Here is a 17,949-nt window from a genome sequence, read left to right on the forward strand (position 1 = left end):
CCGGAAATGCGGATCATGGAAACAGGCAATTTAACTTTGCGGAGAAGATCGGGGAACGTTTAGAGTCGTACTCGAAAAAATGAAATTAAATCTTTAAGTATTACGTCCCACAGTTATGCCGGCTAGGTTAAAGGAGACGGCGACGATTTAAAAAAATGAATAAAATAGTGGAAGGAAACGGGAGAACCCCAAGAAAACCCACGCATACGGTGTTTGTCTATCACAAAGTTCACGTGGCACGAGCTGGAATCGAACCAGAGACTCCATGCACCAGAAGTGAACGCTCTACCACTGAGCCACCGCGGCTCGAAAGAATCGTACTTGAATACTTAAGAGTAGGTTTAGGTATGGCGAGGTTCGACTTATTCCGTACTTTAATGCAGTATCTCATTGTATTCATTTGGATAGTTGAAATTATGATTCAATGAAGAGTTGTTGCGTTGAATTGATTTTAACGTTTCTTTCAGCAGCGAGGCTATATGAGACAGGGATTCCTGAGTAACGTGGAATCTGAACCACATGTGCTCCAGCCGGGAATCGAACTCGGTAATCCAATGAAAACAAGGTGATATTAAGAGTTGCACCTGTATACTAAATTTATTAAGGTTCATGCAATATCGTTCAATGTAAATGGATTCTTTTATTTATATGTCTGTGTTTGTAATTTGTTCTTGTTGCACTAAATCACAATTGCACTTGTCGACAAAACTCTATTTCTGTGCATCACCTCTTTAGATTTATGTTGGTGTTCTGTTCTTTTCGTCAAATATTTATAACATTGAGATGCTACCAAAACTTTTCGTGCGATTCTGCGAAACAGGAATGGGTAAACTTAGCACCGTTGCACAGTGATCAGGCATTCTGCGATACAGGAAGTAACCGGATTAGGTGTATAATTATTTTCTTCAATTTCTGATCAGGAAAGGGTCCGAATTAGATACACGAGTTGCCGAACGACATATATCAGATATGAAAGAGGGTGTGAAACTATGTACATATGCAAATTTATAGCAGCTGAGGGCAACATGGAGAAGCAGGAGAGCCGGAACAAATATAGAAAACTAAGGTATTACCCGTTCCACGCGCGAAAGGCCACATAAATGAAGCTCAAATATTTAGTAGTAGATGCATGATAAGATCTACTGTATGTTGTGGAATATGAACATCATGGCCGCCATATTGAATTTTGATTCACAATGTAAAAAATAAAGTGTCATGTGGCATATTAAATAGCACTGAAATTTTATCAGGTATACATTGTTCTTAACCATTCTATAGTAACTCTATTGTGCATTGAGAAGTAACATGCAAAAAGGACGCATAGAAACTCTGAAAGTATGACGCAAAAGTTAGAGCTTGGAGAACTGGTTTGCGTACAGGCAAAAACCATGGTATTTATTTAAAAAAAAAAAAAAAAAAAGGTTTAAACCAGCTTTTTTTTAAGTTTAGTTTGCTCTGTGTATTTATATTATATATGAACAGAAATAAGTTTGTTTCGCCTTGTTGTAGTTATGCAACAACGGGGTTATGCTAGAAAGGGTCACATGAGCTTAAAGCGGAATCCAAACCGCTTTTCGGCTTACACCCGAGAGAAATTTTCCTCCTTTTGGACTTGGAACAGAAGAATGGAAGTTCCACCCATTCTACTCCAATACCAATAGTATATTCGCTTTCTCGGAAATCAGAACTATCCCGTTTCATTATAAAATTGGGTGGTCCGGTCAGTAAATTTCTTAAATCGAGAAACTCCTGCCTTAGCCACCGGGAAAATCCTGTTGTTACTTTAAATGCAAAGCAATAACGGAAGAATCCCATTATTGCTTTGCATGCAAAGTTTTACGGCAAACGTATCATAATCATTACGCTAAAACTGATGTATTAAATTACAAATTTAGTATGTACATATCATTCATTAAAATTAAACAAAGTCCAATCCAAGCTAATGTTGGAAGCTACATAGGCAATCCATAAATTTTGCCAATTTCTATCAATATATTTAAGCAATCTTGGATTCCTTATAAAACAGGCAAGCAGAAATATACAATTTGGTTTCCTTTCGTATGTTTAGACAACATTCTTATGTAATACCGAAGTTATCAAGAAGACTTTTGCTGAAAGTGACATCCGAACCGCTACTTTGTTTACACTTGAAAGAAGGGTTGTAGTTCGACCGACAATTGAACATGGGATGCCTTGATTAAAATGTGAAAAGGAGAAAAAACTAATGAAGATGGTTTCATATGTGGAAATGTCATCATGCAGTTCACACGATTTAAAGTGTTTGTTTGTTTAAATCATGGTTTAAACCAGCTAATCCTGGTACAAATCAAAGGAAAAGTGTGTTTACAAACAGAATAGTTGCGAGTAAGGGAAAGGTAGTCATAGACGACAGAGAAGGTAGAGACTAAAGGTGAATCCGTGCCATCTACTGTGTATGCTGTTTGCAGACAGACAATACGCGAGAAACCTCATTAGTTTGTTTCTGCGTTAACAGTGAAGTAGTCGAGATAGATAGAGAGAGTAGGAAGTTTACTGTGCCCTTGATCGGTGAACCACTGTTGAGGAAGTGACATGCTATATTCTAATTCATCATTTGGAGAAGTTATTGGATTGAGGGGGGAAAAAAGAAGATAAATGAAGAAAGCGTAATCTGTATTTTCGTGCTACAAGTTTCAGCAAGGAAGTTTCAAGCCCTTTCGTAACTTTGAACGAAACCGAAACAAAGTGTCTGTGAAAAAAGTAATCGGTAAGGTATTACAACATTTTAAAAGTGTAAGCCATGATTGGAATATTTCACGATCGGACAATTTGAATGTGGGCGATGCATATAAAAAACATGAATCCAACAGGCACCCTTCAATTCAAAGCATCTTCGTTGCGGTTTTTTTTTTTTTTTTTTTTTTTTTTTTTTTTTTTTTTTTAAATAATGAAAACGTAACATTATTATATCCGAAATAACCAAAGATGAGTAAGAGTTACATCAAACTGCAGAAAGTTAGTTGCTGAAACAGTCTATGACTGTAAATGAAACCTCAAAATTTTTAACACAGATCAAGGTAGATTCGACAAAGAAATGCTATCAAGAAACTCTGCGTTCTCACGAAACAACTCTTGAATGAGTGTAGCAAATCTGAGACATTGCCCATAATCTGTTTGTTGCAGTTGTTGCACCAGTTGCACTCGGTAGGGACAGAGCTGCAATTCATGTTTTAAAATGCGGAGCAATATTTGACTCACTCTCACATGGCCAGTCGGTCTTCTTGTAGAAATCTCCGGTGCTTCTTCGACTCTTCCGAACCTATTCAATTGCTGTATGTGTTCTTGCCGAGCGTAATCTTCCCGATCGTGGGAAATCAGCTACCAAATCATGCTCTCTGAAACGTCCAACCAAACTACGAATCATTGGTTTAAAAGGTGCATCCCTGACACGAAATTGGCGGCGATACTATCTTTGTGTTAAGACAATAGACCTATGATTTTCAAAATACAGCTCAATAATTTTCGTTCTCTGCACAACTGTGAATTTTTCCATCTCGCACTTCTTGGACGTCTATTTCATGCAATTTGCAAATTAAGAAGAAAACGATGGATAGAACATTTCCCCATCCATCTACTACGGTGACCATAAGAAACATTCACATTAATCTTATTCTCATCAAAGATATTACGTGTTGCAACCCCTTAGTGAATTATAGACCACCCTGTATATTTTTGTGTTTTACTTAGGTAATATAAACTTAGTTTTTCAAAAATAGTCTCTGTGCTCCGAAAAAAATAAAAACGAGAACTGGAAAGTGAATTCAATGTGGTGAAACGAACACAAGGGAAAATCTTGAATATATAGAGATACTGATGTAAGGTGTATGTGAAAATCGTATTGGAGGTTGGAACCAGGGCCGTGCTGGGATACTAATGAGGGCGGTGGACAAGTCTACTAAAAGAGCGCCGATACAAACGGGAATATATATATATATATATATATATATATATATATATATATATATATATATATATATATATATATATATACTTTGAAAGAAAGTATGTATGCCTTTCTATATCAAAATCACCACTAAATTTGTTTTAGTATTAACGTAAGTAGCTAATTTGTGGAAAACTTGAATCGAAATCCTCTTTAATAGAGAAAAAACTTTTTAGTTCCTCTAATAACATCTGTCAAATAAAAAGAAGCTAAATGTATCAACAATTTAATATAGCTCTATGGCCTATGGACACAGGAGGTTCAGTGTCGCGTTTACAAAAGCTCTCCATTGATTTCCGTCCTTAGCCTACTGGACCCAGTTTCTACTTTATATTTCAATTTCTGCGACAACCATTTTAATATCGTCCTCCCATCTGCGCCTCGGTCTTCCTAATTTTCATTTTCCTATTTGGATTTCCAGTTAGAACTTTGAAAGCGTTTCTAATTTCTTCCATTCTGGCTACATAACATGCCCATTTGAGCCACCTAGACTTGATTACCCTAACAATGTTTTTGTAAATGGTATAAAATTATGCAGTTCCTCGTTATGAAATTTCCGCCATCCCCCATTCCCGTTCCTCTTGGAGTTCGAATATTGGTTTAAGAATCTTGTTTTCAAATACTTTCAGTCTGCGATTTTCCCTCATTATTCAGTTAAAAATCTTTTGTTGTAGCGAATTCTGTTGAGGAATTTGTAGCTTAAAATATAAAACAATAATCATGCCTGTTGTGTTGTATGGTTGCAAAACATGGTCACTGAATCTAACACGAAATCCCTGCTTTCTGTTGACATCAAATTTTTTTAGTTATTATGGTTTTAGGTCTGTTAATAATGATTCTAGATATTTGAAAGTATCCACTTTGTAGACAGAAAATATTATTTGGTATTTTAACGTATCCATAAAATGCAGTATTACAATCCCGACGCACTTCCATGTATTTAGTTTTCTCTGCATTTACTTTTAAGCCCATATCTCTGAAGGATTAAGTAAGATTTCTGCATTCCTTTCTATTGTTCTATCATCCCCTATTAAATTTACATCATCAGCATACGCCATAACCTCCTAAATACAATTCAGTTCTAGAACCCGATTCCTGTCTTTGGTTTTCCTTATAGTGTTCTCCAGAGCAAAGTTAAATAATAATGGCGACAACGCATCTCCTTCTTTTAGGCCATTCGCAACGTGAAAGCTCGTGAACAAGAATTTCTCTACTCGAACCTTACTTTGGGATTCATTTAAACATATCTTAATTAATCTAACTTTTTCGGTATTCCAAATTCTGTAAGCATGTTGTTCAATGTTTCCCTACTACCCAAGTCTAAAGTCAATAACTGATGTGCCAGGATATTGTATTCCTATTTCTTTTCAAGTATTAGTCGAATGGTAAATATCTAGTCGATAGTTGATCGATTTTAAATAAATCCGCTCTGATAATCTCCAATAATTTCATCTGCGTATGGAGACAATCTTTCTAATAGAATGTTTAAGAGAATTTATTGGATGTTGACGAAAGAGAAATGCCTCAATAATTATTAGCGAGTTTTGTCGCCTTTCTTGTGAATTGGAACAATGATTGATTCTTTCAACAATTGTGGCAATTCTTCCTTGTTCCAGACAAGGAGAATGAGTTTGTGTATCTTGCTCTACAATTCTTCTCCTCCAGCTAAAATTAAGTCAATCAGAATTTCGTCTACACCCGGAGATATGTGTTTCTTTAATTTTTTAATAGCGATTTCTATTTCTGTCTGGTTAGATTCTGGAAAATACTGTTATGCTGTATGCATTTCACTTTCTCCACGCACATTAGTTTTTGTCTATGTGTTAAGTAAACCGTCAAAGAAATCTTTCCATCTATTAAGATGCTATCCTGATCAGAGAGAACTGTTCCTTTAGCTTTACTTAATATATAAACACGAAATTGATAGCCTTTCTTAAATCCGTTAATGCATTTATACATGTCCCGAATGTTTTTATTTTTACTATTATCTTCAAGTTAATTAATTTTAGCTTTCAAAAATCGCGTTTCTTTGTTCTAAAAGTTTTTGAAGTTTTCCCCCAGATGACAGTGAAGTTTGATGTAGTTTTTTTGTTCGGATTTTGTAGCCAACGCTGTTTCTTCTGTTTTCTCTTCTCTGCTACTTTAGTGCATTCCTGGTTGAACCATGCTTTGTTCCTACGTATTTCTGCGTTTCCCAATATTTCTTTTGCTGAAATCTTAATGTTATCTCTAATTTCAACCAAGTATCCTGAACACTAGTGCACTCCGAACTTTTTAAAACCGAGAATCTATTCGACACTTCAATCTGGCTCCCCTCTCATCCGACCCTCCTCTAATTTCTTTAAATTAAACCACTCCGTTTTCAGATATTGAATATCTCCTTTATTCAACGATAGTATCTCTCTTATTATCATAATCAACTCCTCTGGACGACCGAACATCAGTTGTGCGAGGCTGTTTTCTTCTATCTACTAAAACGTGATCGATTTGATTATGTGTTTTCCCGTCTGGTGAGGTCCATGTATATTTATGAACGTCGCGATGTGGGAATTTTGTAATCATCACGATAAGATTTCTGTATTTGCAAAATTCACGAGTCTTACGCTGTTGTCACAACCTTCCTTATGCAGACATTTATTCCCTATAATCGGTTTGAAAATACCCTCTCGTCCTACCTTCGCATTGAAACCGCCTAACAGAATTTTCATACGGTAATGCAGGAGATGATCAAATACCCGTTCTATTCTTTCGTAAAAAAAAAAAAAAAAAAAAAAAAAAAAAAAAAATTATTGTCATCCTTCTTTTCTGTTGGGACATGCATTTAAAACAATAATATTACACCACCTACTCTTAAGAGAAGTAAAAGAAAATTTATCATTAACAAATTCAACCCATGTAATTGCTGATATTACGTATTCGTTTGTGAACGAAAAGTCCTGATCCTAGTTGGTAATTTTTAGTTCGTTCTCCGTAAATGAACGTAAAATTTGCCGACTTGACTAATCCATTTCCTCCTCATCTAACTTCCTGATATCCCACTAGGTCCATCTTCTATTTCTAAACACATTCGTTACACATTTTAACGCGCCTGCCCTTATAGAGACTTCTTATCTTCCATGTTTCAAATCTCATGTTGATTTTACTTTGCTGAGTTAGTGCCAAGTTATCAGTTCTGATCCGAGGATTCTGCAAATATATCTGAGCAATACTTTTTTTTTTTTTTTTTTTTTTTTTACAGGATGAGATTGTTAGCCCCACACCAAATTCCCAAGCTGGAGGATCGCCACTTGTCGTCTGTGCGCGACTGCTTATTCAGTATATTCGCAGCTAAGCTCTATATCTAGAGACCTTCTCCTCGACCCACAACCTGAGGTGACAGGAGGACCACATTTCACGGAAATAAATATAACTATATTTTAGAAATACAATAGGTACTGATAATCTGAACACTGCTTTAAAACCTACAGGAACAATCGATATGCTCGGATATATAGATGCATATTAAGACTGAAAGCTTCGATGCTGTAAAAATCGTAAGTTAGAGACTAGTGTCAGTGTAGTATTTCATGAATACATCGTACGTTTGACTATCCAAATTATTCTTGATGTATTACATTGTTTCGTTTTATAGCTACATAACTTTATAATATTTTTGTAAGTGATTATACTCTTTACCTGTTCTGCCAATAGCAACTGTATGAATTTATAATACAAAACTGAAATACAGAAGAATATATATATATATATATATATATATATATATATATATATATATATATATATAATGTGATATTTCGCAGAACATCTCATGGAAAGGGCGCCTTGCATTCTTCACAGCTTCTTTATTAACAATCATTATTCGAATTTATTATACAAAGCTGGCACACAGGATAACTAAAACCACTTAGTATCTATTATGTGATGTTCCGTAGGGCGCCTTATGTTGAAGGCGCACTGTACCTGTCACGGATTCTTTACCAATAGTAACTATATGTATTTATTGTACAGAGCTGTGGTATACAGAAGAATAAATAAAATCGTTCATCTTTGGTGTGGACTCGCAAGGGCGCCTAATGTAAAGGGCGCACTGCACCTTTCACAGGTTCTTTACCAATAAAACTGTACTAATTTATTACTAAATCTCGTACCTTTATTTATACTGTTTCAGAGGGCGCACCGGGACACGTCCCGGTATCCCGGTGGGCCAGCACGGGCCTGGTTGGAACTTGGGAGATTCCTCGTCGATTCCTAACTTACATAATAAATGGTATTATATAACTCATACATCGTGCTTAATCCTTAGGTGATGACTAATACATGGTTACTTTGCATAATATATGAAGAGTTGTACAGTCCTCTGTCGGTAAAACCATGAACTGTAAAGAGAAAGTTACAACTGCCTCCATAAGATAGAACATCTAACTGTATTTTGGCCATAATATTGGCAGTTAACTTCAGCTCTAATTACCCGGAGGGTTTGTTGTTGTAGAGGTATGGAAAGCAGTCACTGTAAAGTTCAACAAAATTTGAAATAATTTCCTACACCGACTCAAAAATTTTTGTTCAATGCTGTCTGTGCTGATATGGTTCGTCACAGAAAACCAGACCAACCTCCACCAACAAAGTATGCTGTAATGCTCCACATGAAACGAGCACACCTTCGAACATACATTTGGCGGCACCCCAACTACTCGAATATTAACTTCCTTCAACCCGAACATTTTGGCTGGCAAACTACAAATGGAAAATTGATGTCCAAATGAACCACTCAGGAATCTATTCCTAAAAGTTGCCCAGAGCTAAAGTCTTGTACATGTAAACATCTGTGCTAAACAAACAATTGCAGTGTGTATGGGCTCCATTCTGTAGCAGAAAATGATTCATCTGATGAGGGTTCAAAAGACTAAAGAAATATGTAATTTTGCAAATACATATTTCGCGCAGCTTTGGTATGATAATGTAGAATATTATTATAGTTCTGCTTGTTTCCAGTAATTAGTAAGTATTTAATCAAGTTCGATATAATATTCTCATAAATTGCATACAAATGGTTATCGAGGTTAAAAATACAGGCCCTTCGTGATTTTAGAAATACCCTTCGGGTGTACAACGATGTCATCAATCACCCTGTCCCTCACTTAAGACCTCTTTACATTTGTTCTTATATTATTTATATTTTCTGCTTTTTTTAAAAAATAAAAGATAAAAAAAATTGTTAAAGAAATAAGTTATTTTCAACGACCGGTGGAAATGCCGCACACAAATAGAGTTGAAAAATCGGAATCATCCTGAATATCAACTGTAAATGGATTTTAACACTATAAAAGATATTTCTACTTATCAAAATTTTGTTATCCTTAACGCACGGTCATATCAAGTGACTGGTGATCTAGAAATGATCATGACACTGCAGGAGAGCTCAAGTTAGAAGGGTGAGAGAGAACTGTTCTTCAAATATTGGAAAAGGATTAGCTTTTATCTCGGAAACAAAACCTTCATTGACTGGCGTGAGCTGAAATTCAGTGGTGCCATTCGGAACATCAACATTCGAATCAAAGCGCACTTGCCTTCAAACTTACCTCGCTGTAGGGCTACTTCTAGAAATAAATCTAACAATATTGGTACAACTGGAAAGATAATGCTCTAAAAATTTAATTAGGGATGCTCTTTCCATATCTCAACTCATTGGGGAGATACAGAGCAAAAAAGAAAATATTAAGGACAAAATATGTCAGTTTTTAATGCTTTACATTAAATTTTCCGAAAAACCGTTGGGTCTATCCAAAGCATGAATATACAAAATTGCAAAGTACACCTTACAGATAAAACCGGAAAAAGAAATTCATTAATATCTCTATTATAGTTTCGGAGGTATGGCTTTTTATTAGAAACGCTAATTTTTTTTTTAGCTTGTTAGGGAGAGGGAGTATACGTTGGGAACTTCCGCTCGTATCAAGCGACCGGCGCGTCTAGAAATGATCAGGATAGTGGGCTTGATTTTTAACCACCGATTGCTTTTACACTATCGGGGTAAACGAAACCTTATAACCACGTGTTCTGCCTCCCGACTAAAAAGAAATCATGCAATTTGGGTAGGTTTCAGCCTGAAAGCCTCAAACCCCGTAAATATTCCACTGATTACGTTTGGGATGATATTTTCGGACATAAAGAGCAACCAAGGCAAATCAGTTCACGGGGATTTTTTCTGTCCCTCAGTTGGCATTTTTTGTGGGGCATATGCTAAACTGTTAGAATGTGGTTCCTGTGCCGGTATCAGAAAAAACACAATTTTCTTTACAAATATCCATATTCATACTAAATACTGATACCATCATTCTAATATCAATATTTGTAGACTGCATGCAGTTTTGTGTAGGAAGTGAAATGTATAAATACTGAAGGGAAAACGCACAGAAACATCATGTTCTTATGTTCAACATACTTTTTTGTATGTTGTGCAAAGTATCCCCACCTATGGAATTTTCTTTAAAATTTCTTAATTCTGATGCAAAGTACCCCGTCTTAGGTACTCTTTCCGTGATTTCCGTACCTTACGCAGGCGTAGCTCCGAATGTGCGAGTGTCGTCTGGAAAGTAGTACTATTTTATAATTAAAAACATTCAAAAAAGATTTTTGACAAAAATACATTACACTACTTTTGTAAACGGTCACTATGTAAATTCAAACACTCGTCATATGTAACGAGTTTTTGTATCCCTGCCTCATGTTTCCATTGACAGTTCCTTGAGAAAATTGACCTCTTCTTTCAAGTCGTCTTCACTGAAAACTTTTTTTTCCAAAATGTCTTACAATTTCGTAATAAAAAGATGACAAATCAAACACAAAGTTTGCCTGCAAAATGGCTGGTAGGAAATTTTCGATTGAATTCCTTGGAAGTTATTGTGAATTCTCAGCAACAAAGCTCTAGCATTGTCACGAAGAAGCAGGCCTGCAGTACTTTGAGTGTTGCACAGTATAGCCTACATGAGCATTAATAGTGGCTCGAGGTACAGTCAATAAACAATACACAATTTCGATCCCGGAAGTCGGTTACCATGAGTTTGAGTTCGACTCCTATTTCGTGAACTGTTTAGGTTTCGTTTGTGAAATAGCGGCCGTTGCATAAGACTACCGTTTGCTTTCAGGTGTTGCATAAGACTTGTCTCGTCCTCGGTAAGTGCACGAGAATGAGTCGTCTACGTTAATGCAAAGCCTAAATACTACTTTTGTGTTCAGGAGTAAACCTGTGAAGGATCTACCTTGCCTGTTTTTATCTTTCTTCAAATTATAACAATCTTATAATTAATGTTACGCGATACATATGGATTTTGAGTTGATTTTAGTTTAGCGTCCCTTTCAGCAGCGAGGCTATATGAGACGTGGACCTACTGATTAACGTGGAATCCGAACCACATGAGCTCCCGCCGGGAACATATGGATTTTGTTCACTGATTTCATCAAATGTGACATGTCTTTTTCTGTGCGAATTCATCAGTTAAATGAGCAAATCATGATACAATGGCTCCAATTTATTCATCACGGGGAGGTTTCCTTCCAGATTTAAAATTTGGACGAACAGATGTTATAATATCGTCTCTCTAAATCTGACCTGTGAATACATAGTTGCACATTTGTGCTTTCAGTAAACTATTTTTTTACCCTCGTTCGAACGCTCACTTAAGTAAGAATTAATAGCACAACAAAACCTCGTACACAGTAAGCAAGCATCAAAGGTGAAACATTTAAGACTAGTTTTATTTATACTAGAACAGGTTTCCAAACGCGGAAATCTATCAGTATCATGTTCCTATCACGAATAAGAAAATGTACTGTAATTTCCATACTGAAAATTTAAAAATTTCCCGTAAAATTCATTTCTGCTTTAAAAATTCTTAAAAAGGTATCAAAATCCCTGTGACATATGAAACAACATAGTTAGCATCTCCCGTTCCGGAGCAAAAATTATTACTCGTGGGTAACTGAACTATTATTCTTTCAGACAGTCAATACATAACATACCCTTTGAAAAAAAAAATCAGCATTTCTCGGGAATGCGTCGGTAGCATAATTCATGACATGGACATGCACAAGCTCTAAATAAAGTTCCCAAAAATCTGTCAGCAGACCAAAAGCGTCAAGAGTGAAGACATCAAGAAAAGTCATCTCAATTTTGACCGCAATACCGACCACGAAACGGTTAATGGAGTGGCGGCACTCCAAGAAGTTCAAAAGACAGAAATCAGCTGAGAAAGTGTGTGTGCAACATTCTTCTGGGATGAGTCGTAGACTATCTGCCCACGAGTCCGACACTTAGTGCAGGTATTACTCACAAAACTGAAACTCAAATTGAAAGTGGAGCGGAAAATTGAAAAAAGAAAAGCTGAAAACAACTGACATTGCATGATCTAGGGTTTTAATGTCTAGATCCTGTTGATTTCCCAGATCCAGCTAGTCAGAAGGACGCCATTTTGGATCTGATATGAAGGTGATTAATGCTACGGAACAGTCTTCAGAATTTTTTGCAACTGCAAAAATTGAAGCATCATGTAAGGAAGTGTATTGACCTTCTGGAGGAGTATGTTTTACGTCATGCATAAGTTCGTGCGGTTTTTATATTTTATTTTTATTCTGCTGTTCTGTTAATTCAAATACAAATACAACATAGACATCATAATAACATATTCTGCAAGTGTAGCAATACATTGCATAGTTTCATTCACATTAACTCTCAATCACTCCTACTGATTTATTCACCTCCACTATCTATGACCTTCTGCAACGCTCAGGTAGCAGTTCAATGCCTCGCCCGCAGAGTTGTTTTGGTTTTGACTGGAAGAAATCTGTTAGGCATTGGTCAAGAAGATTTTCTGTGCTGTTCTTTCAGCAATTGCTTTATTCCCGTACACTACACAAATTGTTCTCGCAGCTTCTGCTGCACTGGATCTTCGGTTAAACTCGAAGAATAAAGTGTGACGAAAATGATCACTTTCCCAACTTGACATTCCATATTATTTTGTCTGAAATATATACAACAATACGTTCACAATCGAGAAAACCTGTTTCACAACCCACAAACTCCAGACTACGGTAAAACAACGAAATAACGATAAACAATCGCTTCACGCCGCATTGTTGCTAACCCAAAAGAAAACCGCACGAACTTATGCATCGATCCAATAGAATAACTATAATTTCATCATTCCATGTGCACTCATCCTGGAGTTGGGCTAAGAACTTTACAGCACCCTCTCGTATGGCTGTAAAAACAGTATTCATTACTTTATAAAGATGAAAAAATCATACGTAAAACAGATTTTTACCTCGGTTTCGTTCCATACAATTGACACGCGAAAAGCATACACATTGCGGTATCAACAGAAACTAGACATGAAATTAAATCTGGTATTTAAATGACGTCAAATCTCTTTCGACGTTGCGAAATGCTGACTGAATATTTAACGATAAAGAAATTAAACAGTGCACACGAAGACTTTTCATGCAACTGTTGAAGTACAAAATATACTCATTTACAGCATACACATTTTAAACCTAATGTGTGAGTCGGAAATGAAGAACTTTAAAAATGGGCGGGAACAAAGTTAAAATTGGTAAATTACCATCTAATCATCTGCTCGTATGTACTTTCAAAAACGTTGAATCTAGGTGAATATTTACTGATGGACGCAATACAAAACATATCAAAAACAAGAGGACTTTGTGGTGGACATACACAATGTGCGCGGGTTTTCTAGGTTCTTCCGTTTTCTCCTACTGTCTTTATTCCCCCAATTCATTTATCATCGTCTCTTAGCCTTGATTCATAATCGTAGACGTAAAATTAAAAACGTCATTTCATTTTATATCACATAAATAAATGCTGAACCGATCTCTGTATCCTGTGAGGAATTTTCTGTTATACATGCATATATCGATCAGCTTTGTGATCTTCCTCAGCGCCAATTCCGGTCGTAGAACTTGCGTTTTAAAACAATCATTGCTGAAAGTTGTTACTCTGAAAATTTATAAGAGCACAGGATCATCTGGAAGCAAGAAAGCAAAGGTTACTCTCCCAAATGTTTCATCATTCAGATGGGAAGACTAGCCCCGTTGCCCTCCAAAAAATAACAGTGACTTTCTCAATAGAAACTCTGTATGATAAATGAACAAAAATCTCCAAAAGTAAAAAATTGGAGGAGAATAAACTTAGGTAACGCAACATATTCTTTCTTCAAATGATTCTGTGTTTCGTATATTTTCCAGGGTAATAAATTTTAAAAATGCTTATTTAAAAAATGTTCCAACTAGAACTGATAAAGATCACAGAGCTGACTGATACGCACGAATACGGAATACAGAGGTAGGTTCATTATTTATCTAATTACCAGAAATTGCGGAGCAGAATGGAAGACGTTTATGTCAGAAGAGCAGATTTTCTACTCAAAGCAGTAACTTCTACGCGAAGAAACATTAACATCAACCACGGTTTACTGCTTTAATAGATTCTGAAAACTCTTACATAATCGTTTTGGTGAAGCACGAAAACCATGGATACAAAATGCTTCAGTGTATTTCATGTGGAACAATTGCATATGAAAAACTTCATAGATTCTTTAAACAAAGAAAAGTTATACATTTATAGAACATTACGTGGCCGTAGAGGTGGACTATTCACTTCCCTCAAGATGTAGATTGTTCGACTTATGTCTTCCTAATGATTTGGTTTGGGTGAATTTCAGTTCTAATAAAATTATTTATATACACACACTGTTGCGGAAATTGCTCTGAATCAATTTAAGTTTTCATAATTTTTGTAATCTTTTTAGATTCTGCAAAGTTTTTAATGGGTGTTACATAACTCTTCCAAAGACAGGTTCAAATAAGTACAAAGTTTGCAATAAGACAAATATTGTGAAAAATTTATTTTATACAAAACTCATTTTTAAAAAAGATGAGGTAATTGGCATTTTATCACATTCAAAAACACGAACATATTGTTAACACTTGAAACAAACGTTTTACACTTGTAACTGTTATTAAAATGTATAAAAACTAATAATTTAAAGTTCTCTTCACTAGAAAATTTCACAAATGAAACTGTTCTTTTAATTCTTGCCTGTCGACCCAAAACCACCTTCTCCTCTTTCGGTATCATCCAACTTCTACAAGTAGAAAGGAAAAAAAGACTGTTAGTGAGGAGCGAACACAACTTATAATAATGTTTTTACATGTTACAATGTATTTAATATCTTGTCACGAACCTGGAAAGTGAAAAGTAGCTAATCCTAATTAGAGACTGTCTTGAAATGGAAAACAATTCATTAATTTCCTCGGTTACGGCTGATTCAACATTCAATGACGACGAACGAAGCCCAGAATAATTATAGTACATTATTTCATTATTTGCATCTACGAACATTCTAGCTCCAACAGTTGCACACTGGCTTGCAAAACGAAAATAAGGTTTCTCGTGGACATATGACGAGTAAAATAATAGAGAAATACAATATTCAAGGTGACATTACAATTTTTCAATCGTAACCAACGTTACATCTTCCATGAAAGTCAGAAGTGCTTTCGTCCAGAGAATAAAACATGGACTATTGACTCAACTTTTCTAGAATCGACTCTCTATACAGCATTTGCTAGAAACAAAGAAAGAAAGAAAAATTACAGGATTCAATGTGCTGCTGTTTTATTAAATTCAGAAAAAGAGAATTTCAAACACATTGTGGAGTGGGTAAGCTGGTAAATAAGATAATCGTATCAGAACATGTTAAAAATATAAATGTCTTGATCATGCTACCACATATTTAAAATGCTTATCATTTATCCACGAACTACATTCATTGCTCCCCCCCCCCCCAAAAAAAAATAATTCTATGAGAAGATGGTGATTGCTAGGAACAAGATCGAGATCGTAGGATAGATATTTCCATCTCTACTGAAGCTTCTGATGTAGATGATGTGTAGATGCTGTGACATGCGACTGGGCGTCTTCTTAAAGAAAAATCAGTCAGAAAAGTGGCCTCTCCTGTACTTTGAATAACTACCCTCGATCTCTTCAATGTTTTATAATATGTGTTCACACTGATGTTCGACTATGCGATACAAACTCAGTAAGAAGTAGATCATGTCTGTCCCAAAACACAGCTGTTATTATATTGCGAACAGAGTTCGCTTGACCATTTTTTATTTATTCATTTTTTTGTGAAAGCCAAGTAGCAGGAAGACTATCTTGGTTCGGTTTGGTATTCTTTCGATGGGAAAATGTAGATGGATGAACCCATGCCATATATTGCCATTTGGGCTCGAATATAGAGTAGGCAGCCCAGATTTCGTACCCTGTCACAATGCAAGACAAATAATATCACCTTCTTATGAGCTTACAAAAATGTAAATAAAACTCCCATGATTTATAAATTCTTCAACAAGAATCCGCGTTTTTCTACTGCCATCGATATTTTACTAAGATGACAAGTAACAATGACATGCATTATAGATCACTGTTGAGATTTTCCGAGTTCTGTTGATGTTAATATATCCCGATAGCTAAAAATCATGTTACAACGCAATAACACAGTTGAGGAAAGTGTGTACATTGGATACTTCATTATGACAGACTGAGAACGGAAGGTAAACATTACTGGAAATATATGGCACAAGCGTTAATAGAGTAAAGCGTGCTTTGATATAAAGAACGATCTTGGAGTAAATGAAGGATATTTTATAAACATTAAGCATCAAATTGCACAAGCCAACGATAAGTTTATTAAATAAATAAATAAATAAAAACTGATGTTGGATTGGTAAGGATTTTTACTATCATACTGTTCTCTGTCCACTAGTATTTAGTGCAAATACTTTAAATTATATAAATATTTTATTCCAAACTTCCTCAACCATGTACCATAAATAAGCACCTTGCTGAATCACTTTTGGAGATTGTTAGTACGAGTTTCAGGAATGAAGTGTTATAACAGAAAAACTGGTCAGTGGTCACCGCTGAAATCAATCGGTATAGCAACTGTTGGAAAGGAAATAGAAGTTGCAGCAGCAGAATTGATTCTTCATATTGTCATTACTAATAGATGAGTATGATTTATTATATATATATGGGTGATTCTGAAATTAAGGGGAATTTTCAGTCCCTCTGATTTTTCAGCCTCTAGATATGCAATATTAAAGTAACAAAGTTATTATTAAATAAAAAATTAATTAGTACTTTATGTTCCCAGATTTTATTTTAACATTTATTTTATTTTTCTGCTTTTAAAAAAGCAAAAAAATGTGAAATGTAACCTCCGTGGAGTGTCCTCACCAGCATTTTTCAACATTAACAGAAGAGAAAAATATGTTTTCACTAGAAAATTCGTGAAAAATCCGCATAAGTTATTAATGTAAGACATAAATAATGAAACTACTTAGGAAGAAATTAAATTTTAAGGTCATTTTCATGGCCTATTTAATGCGAAAATATTGTCCCTGGGTCGTGAGGTAACCTCCATGGAGTACTTTTAAAATTACCAGACACTCTACTAGGAAGCAACACTGTCCAGTCTCTAGATCTGAAAGTGAAGCTCAGAGCAGCCATTTTGTAAGTGATGTTGATAAGTGTGTGTGCAGTATCGTGTTCGTGAAAAATCTTCACATCTTGTGGAAAATAGGTGCTTACTCTTTGATCTTGTAACCTCCATGTATTTGCTAGTTGTATTATTAAAAATGTTGAAAATGTTTTTTCAATTGATTATTGTTAAAATAGCAGTTTTCCTACTAAAAATGAAGTCATTGCATATGTAGTCTTCTACCTTTGAGTATCAGGCTGTCTGAAGTGCACTTTTGTAACCTCCATGGCTTCTATCTAGCATGGAGCCCTGACCATGGAGGTTACCATAATGAGCATTTCATGATATTATTATAAAAAATAGTTATATATTTGAGTTACTATGAGCTTCTTATCGAAATGCTAC

Source organism: Thermobia domestica, chromosome 13 (genome assembly GCF_964235325.1).
Source record: "Thermobia domestica chromosome 13, izTheDome1.hap1.1, whole genome shotgun sequence".
Classification (NCBI taxonomy): domain Eukaryota; kingdom Metazoa; phylum Arthropoda; class Insecta; order Zygentoma; family Lepismatidae; genus Thermobia; species Thermobia domestica.